A 7,302-nucleotide genomic window follows, 5' to 3' on the forward strand; every position below is an offset into this window, starting at 1 on the left:
TGCCCGACTGCCCTTCCGTCCTGGGCCATCTCTTCCCTCCCCTTCCTCCACCCTTCTCCCTCCTCGGGTTTCTCAACTCTTCCCCTTCTCCTAACTCATCCCCGATTTAATCACCCATGGATTGGTTTCGCAGGCTGCTCCTAATTTGCTGTGCTTTATTTGAAAGTGCAATGAAAAGTAATAAGAAGGTTAATATTTTATAAACAATAAAATTTTAGCTCCAGTGGTTGCCTTGTATTTTATAAATTCAATCTGCACTGTGTGGCCCTCCTGTGAGCCATTTGTAACTGCCTTGCTTTCCCCCCTAGATGGGCCAAGCCCAAGTCACCTTGGGCCAGGTTCCCCAGCCGGGATTCAAAGTGGCTTCTTTCACCCAAGCCAGCAAAGAAAAGGTAACCCGCACAGTGTGAATCAAAGCGAGGTTCCACTGGTGCAGGCCAAGGCTGGGGTACAGGGTTCCTGGGGTGTTGCAGTAGTCAAGAACCTGGGGGGGGCTATGTCTGTTTTTGTATGTTTGTGTGTGTGTTGGGGGCGAGGGTCTTGCCAGCTCAGCAGAGACTTGGAGCTGGCATCCCAGCTGGCTACTCTGGCCCAGTGGCAGAGTAGGCCTGGTACAGGGGCCTTCTGCTGCTGTTGGAGCGGGGCCTCCAGGGCCTGAAGTATGGACACGAGCCTGTTTATGCAGCCCACAGTGGGTGTGGGGCTCAGGGGGCCTTGGTAGACCTCCACAGGCAACGTCTAATATATGAGGAAAGCTAGCTTCTGGGGACCCTAGGCCTTGAATTCATCTCCCTTCCTCTACATCAGGGAAGCAACTCAGGCCAGCAAGAAAGCCAAGGGTCCATGTAGATGGTCCCCATACCTGCAGTGGCTCATTTCCACACTGAGTGAAGGACACTGGGGGCCAGGGCATAACTGAAGGCCAGCACTAGGGGGTGGAGTAGGGGGTGTGGACAAGAGGCAGGAAGAAGAGACAAGTGTGTGTGTGGGGGGACTCTATGGCTGGCCAGGTGGTGGCCAGGCACTGAGATGCCCCATCTACAGAAAAGAGCGGCACCACCTCCATCAGGAAACACACGGAGAACTGCTTTCCAACTCCATACCCATCCTAAAGTGGCCACCTCCCCAACATCCCAGCTCCTGTGTCCGGGCTCCTCCCCATGGTCTTGGGTCTCTGAAGCCTTGACCTACACGTTCAAGTGCTCCATGGACCCCTCAGGCCAGGGCCAGCCTTTCCCTCAGAGCCTCGGAAGGGTTAACTGTCTTTGTTATCTCTCCTTTTAATCCTCAGATGGGCCAGCGGCTCACGTTGTTCTGATCTGGTAGAGAGAAAGCGTTAACTATTATCTGCTCGGAGCTGACCATCTGCTGTAGCAGAAAATTCAAAACCCTGGAGATCTACTTATATCCACATCGTAAACGAGAAAAGATGTTTTAATTAAGGGAAATCAGGTTAACTTAGCTCTAATTTACAAGCCGCCTGCCTAATGAATTGTCTGGGCTGCTCTCTCTTTGTAGAGAGTAAATCTAGGATCCTTTCCCTCCGCAGTTCAGACACTAATTAACTAACCAAGAATTTTAGTAGCACACCCGCCTGTCGCCTAATAGTTTTACCTAAAGCCAGCCCGGTCATTGCTCGTACAAATTGCCAATTAAATGTGATTGATATAATGAAATTGGATTGTATTTTTTTTTCCACTTACCTTCTTGTGTCCTCACCCCCCTGCGACATTGTACCCCCTGTCAAGGACCAGGCCACACGTACCCATCACAGCAATGCTAAACAGACCCCTGGCTGGCACAGGGTATCCCAGCTCCAAGCGGCACCGAAGCCAAAGCCCAAGAAAGTTCCCGTGGAGCCCTCGTTTCTGTTAGCTGGAGTTAACAGGCAGCCTTGTTACCAGATATTTATCCACGTTGGGAGGGCTGTAGTTACATGTTTGAAGTTAGGGGGGAAAGTGTGAGATCTAAGCAGCCATTCTCAAAATACATTAACAGTTTCCAAAATCTATATCGCTGCTTAATTAAATATGTTATCCTGTTTATAGGATCTGTGGCTAATTATTTAGAGTCATTTAATCTACTCAATTTGCACGTTAATTAAACAGCATCGGTTTGCAGCGAGCGGCCCGGCGGCCCGGGAGGGAAGCAGCGCCCCCTGGCGGGAATCCCTCTCCTACAGGAGCACAGGCTATCGGTCCTGCAGGAGAGCTCTGCGCCGCGCTTCTGTGCAAGAGCTGCCCGCCCAGCGAGATTCCAGGGTAGGAAGCCCTGCGGGGTGGAAGTCACTGGCTTCCAGGCACAGGAGAGGCTGAGGTGCCAAGGGAAACCTTTCCAGGCAACCCTAGGGAAAATTTAGGGTCGCCTGTCCAAGCTGACTAGGATTTAATTCTGATTATTTGTGGATAAGGGGATTCATCCACCTACTGAACTCTTTCCGCTCACACATCCATCTGCCCATTCATCCTCTCATTCGTTTACCCACCTACCCATCCACCCACCCAGCTCATGCATCCACCCACCCATTTACCTACCCATCCACTCATCCACCCACCCACCCTTCAAAGAAACAGGGAGACTGAGGCACAGAGCGAGTGGGGATCTAGGGTGCAGCTCCAGGCTGGAAAGGGGCTCAGAAGCCTAGCTCTACGGGCTGCAGAAGCCACCCGCGTCCCTCCCCTCTCCAGCCTGGGGCGAGGGGCCCCAAGCCCGCCTGGTTAACTGGAAAAAGATGAAGCCGCGCCCCGCCCCCGTACTCGCGGCCTAATTGTTTTCTCTCTCCTGTCCCATCTGTCCTTCTCCGCCCGTGTGTATTTTGGCCTTTGTCTAGCTGCCCTACGCTGACACCCTCTTTCAAAGCCCACTTCTGTCACCCTTCACCGATCTCTTCTGCCCCATTAACCCATCGGCACGAGGCCCCAGCAACAAAGGCCCGGGGTGGCACCGGCGCGCGGGCAGACCACGCATTGTCTGTGTGGATCTTGAACGCGGCCCGACGGGGCGGGATGAACCGGCTACACATGGACGGGGCGGGCCTTGAGTCTGAACATCCTCCGGTGCAGGCAGGCCTTGGCAGGGCCTGCGCAGCAGCTGCAGCCCGGAAAGCTAATCCACCCGGCCTCCCGCTTTGTCCTTCTCTGCTCCCGGATGTGGCTCGGCTCGGCTCGCAGCACCGCGGCCTGTGGGAGGAGGAAGGCAGCCCACCTCACCTCGAAGATAAGCAGTAACCTGGAATTTTGTTTTGAATTGGTCTGATTCGGTCTTGCTACTCCCACCCCGCTAAAAACAAACAAACAAACAAACGGAAAAAAAACTGGCCAGCCTGTGGGGTGCATCCTGACTCTGTTAGGGTTGGCAAGTCCCCCTCAGGCTCACGCTTTTTTTTTTTTTTTTTTTTTTTTTGTTAGTTTTTTCAAGACAGGATCTCACTGTGTAGCCCTGGCTGTCCTGGAACTCGCTCTGTAGACCAGGCTGGCCTTGAACTCAGAGATCTGCCTGCCTCTGCCTCCCAAGTGCTGGGATTAAAGGTGTGCGCCACCACCTGCCAGCTTCCTTCACTCTTCTTGTTCCAGGCTGTGTGGCAGGAGGAAGGGGGATTGTCACCTGAAGGCCACCTTTTTCTACAGTGGGACTGAGTGGCAGCAAGATAATTAACAGACATTGCAAACAGACCAAGTACCAGAGTGGTCTTGGGGTGAGCTCCTGAGGGTCCCTGTTTTTCACCTGGATGAGGCCTGTCTTTTTTTTTTTTTTTCTCTCATGTCCTATGCAAGGCAACCCTAAGAGACACAAAGTCTACACGCCTAAAGAGCAGGCACATCTCAAGCTCAGGCAGGGCAGCAGAAAAATGTGGGGTGTTTTTTGTTTGGTTTGGTTTGAGACAGAATGTCTTTATGTAGTCCTGGCTGGTCTGGAACTCACTATGTAGCCTTACAAACTCACAGAGATCCTCCTGCCTCTGCCTCCTGGATGCTGGGATTAAAGGATTAAAGCCACCGACATGGGTGACTATGTATTTTTTATTAAGTTTTTAATACTTATTTTAAAATGTGTGTGTGTGAGTGTATGTACGTGCACCACATGCATGCATGAGCCCTAGACAGAGGAAGAGAGTGCCAGATCCTGTGGAGCTGTAGTTACAGGAGGTTGTGAGCTGCCGTGTGGGTGATGGGAACTGAACCCTGGGTTCTCTGCAAGAGCAGTGAATGCTCTGAAGCCCTGAGTCACTTCTCCAGCCCCTCCACTGTGTGTTTTTGTCTGAGGACTAGGGTCTTGCGTAGGGCAGGCTTGCTTTGAACTCACTATGTAGTTGAAGAATTGAGTCTCTGATCTCCTGCTTCTTCCCAAGTGCTTATTTACAGATAGGAGCCATCGTCCGGGTAATTTGTTTTGAGACAGAGTCTCATGTATTCTAGACTGACCTTGAACTTGCAGTGTAGCCATAGATGACCTTGAACTCCCTATCTTCCCGTCCTCACCTTTTAAGTGCTGGGATTACAGATGTGCATCACCAAGCCCTGCGTATACATGTATGGGGCATCAAATCCAAGGTTTTATGCTGTTACATAAGTACTCTACCAACTGTGGGGGGGGGGTGTTAAAGATTTGTTTTGTCGGGCAGTGGTTGGTGGGGAACGCCTTTAATCCCAGCATTCTGGAGGCAGAGCCAAGCGGATCTCTGTGAGTTCAAGGCCATACTAGTCTACAGAGTGAGATCCAGGACAGGCACCAAAACTACACAGAGAAACCCTGTCTCAAAAAACCAAAAAAAAAAAAAAAAGATTTGTTTTATTTTTAATTATGGGTGTGTGCATTTACATATCTGAGTGCATGTCCTTGAGGAGCCCAGAAAGGAGCCCTGGAGCCGCTGGAGGTGGAGTAGAGGGGATTGTGAGGCACATACATGAATGCTGGGAGCAGAACTCTGGTCCTCTGCTAGGGTAGCAAGTGCTCTTAACTGCCACACCATCTGTCCAGACCCCCCCCCCCCCCCATCAACTGTGATGTCGGATGAAGAGATTTCAAGAAGCTGGATGTAGTGCTGAGTGTCTGTAATCTCCGAACAGGGGAAGTTGAAGCAGGATAGCTGTGAGTTCAAGGCAAGCTTTGGCCAGCAAGACCATGTCTTAAACACTTGTGCACACACACACACACACACACACACACCACGAGGGGGGGGATTCCTAAGTCCTGGGTGTGTAATCAATGTGGAGGCCAGAGGTGAGCATAAGGTGTCTTCCTCAGCCATGTTCTACCTTACTCTTCGATACAGGATCTTTCCCTATCCTGAGACTCACCGATGTGCTAAGCTGGCTAGCCAGTAAATCCTTAGCGGCCTCCTTTTCCACGTCTCCAGTGCTGGCATTACAAGTGTGTGCCACAGCCCAGGCCCTACATGCAGGGATCCAAGCTCATATCCACACACTTGCTCAGGAAACACTTTACCCACTGAGACACCTCCCCTGCCTACAGGATTTTCCACCAGGGTTTCACACACACACACACACACACACACACACACACACACACTTCTTGGACAGAGAGTTGGCCAAGGTCAGACCTGGAGATCCCCTGTATCCGCAGCTCTGGAATGGGTCCAGCCAAAAGGGAAAAAGGGAAAGACAGCCTTGAGGGTGGCCAGCAGGACTCCCAGCCACTTCACGGCACCCCCAGCAGCAGCCTGGGAGATGCATGGCTGTGGGCCGTGCAGAAGGGGCAGTGGGCCAACTTCACTGCAACCGAGCTATGGTACCTGTCCGTCACCCTTCCAAGACTACCATCCAGCATCTTAGATTTTCCCAGGGTATCACCAGAGTGACCGGACTGTTACCACCACCCACTTCTGGAACATTTTCTTCACCCCCAAAAGAACCTCTGCACCCATTAGCAGTCACTGCCCATCCCCGGCCCTCCCCCAGCCCTTGGCAACCGCTAATCCACTTCTTGTCTCCACGGATTAAGCAAGGATAATTTTGCAAAAAAGAGATTCTACCAGTCAGGGAGGGAGTGTATAAATGAGGACCGGGAGAGTGAGGGAGACACTCTCTCTCCTGTGGACCAACACAGCAGGAAGGTGATACATGGGAGGCAGAGGAAGGGACAAGGACAGGATGTCACCCTGAGACATGTGCTTTCCCACTGGCACCCCCCCCCAGCCCCACAACAGGAGTTCATGGATACATTTTTCTTTAAAAAAAAAAAAAAAGCGCGTGTGCTTGTGTGTGCTCTCATGTGCATGTGCACACACAGGATAACCACAGACGTTGTCCACCTTGTGTGTGTGTTTTTAAATTACATTTATTTGGTGTGTGTGTGTGTTGTGTGTGTGTGTGTGTGTGTGTGTGTAAACATGTGCCACAGTGTACATGTGGAGGTCAGTGGACAACTTCCTGGATCAGGGATACAGCTCACTTCCTTGGGTCTTGGCAGCAAGAGCCTTTACCTGCTGACCTACCTCACAGACCCCTTTCCATGTCGGTTTTTGTTTGTTTGTTTGTTTGCTCTGCTTTGCTTTTTGAGACAAGATTCCTCACTGGAGCTCACCAAGTAGTCTAGGCAAGCTGGCCAGAAGGGGTCAGGGATCCAGCTGCCTGCAGGGCTGGATTTGTAAACATTATCACAGCGACTTACCTTTAGACTGTGTGGGGGCTTCCATGTTGCTGCTGCTGTTCCTGTTTGTGCTTTGAGACAGGCTTTACTCCATAGCCTTGAGGACTTAGAACTCGCTCTGAGATCAGGCTGTCCTTGAACTCACAGAGATCCACCAGCCTCTGCCACCCATGTTCCACCACATTCCGCATCCTCCCACCCCCCAGGGCTTTGCAGGGCAAACACTTTACCAGATGAACCACCTCTTTGGTTCCAGAGCTGCCCTTCTCTTGCCCATGGGAAGGGCATGGGGGAGTCTCCCAGCGTAGAAAAGGCCACACGCCACATCGTCCTTTCTGCCCATTCCTGCTGCATTAGATGCAGGCCCCCGGGAAGGCCCTTCAGGGGCACCCCATGCCTCCTTGCCAGTCTTCAGAACCTAATTTGGCACCTCCATCTTGTCTTACTGTAAGTCAAGCATGATTTAGGCTTTAAGGCATCAAAGAGGCCACCCGTTTGGATTGTGAGATTTTATTTTTCAGAACAAAAATCATTTATTTATTTAAAAAAATTCCCTCTTCCTTTTTCTACTGATGCATTTTGTGCTTTGACAGTCTCATACATGCAAATAATGCATTCTGGTTACTCTCCCCTCCCTTCTCTTATTTCCTCCCCTGCCTGCCCCTTCCTTTCACAGCTGAGCCCACCAGGCTC

The sequence above is a fragment of the Peromyscus leucopus genome, chromosome 23 (assembly GCF_004664715.2).
Source record: "Peromyscus leucopus breed LL Stock chromosome 23, UCI_PerLeu_2.1, whole genome shotgun sequence".
NCBI lineage: Eukaryota > Metazoa > Chordata > Mammalia > Rodentia > Cricetidae > Peromyscus > Peromyscus leucopus.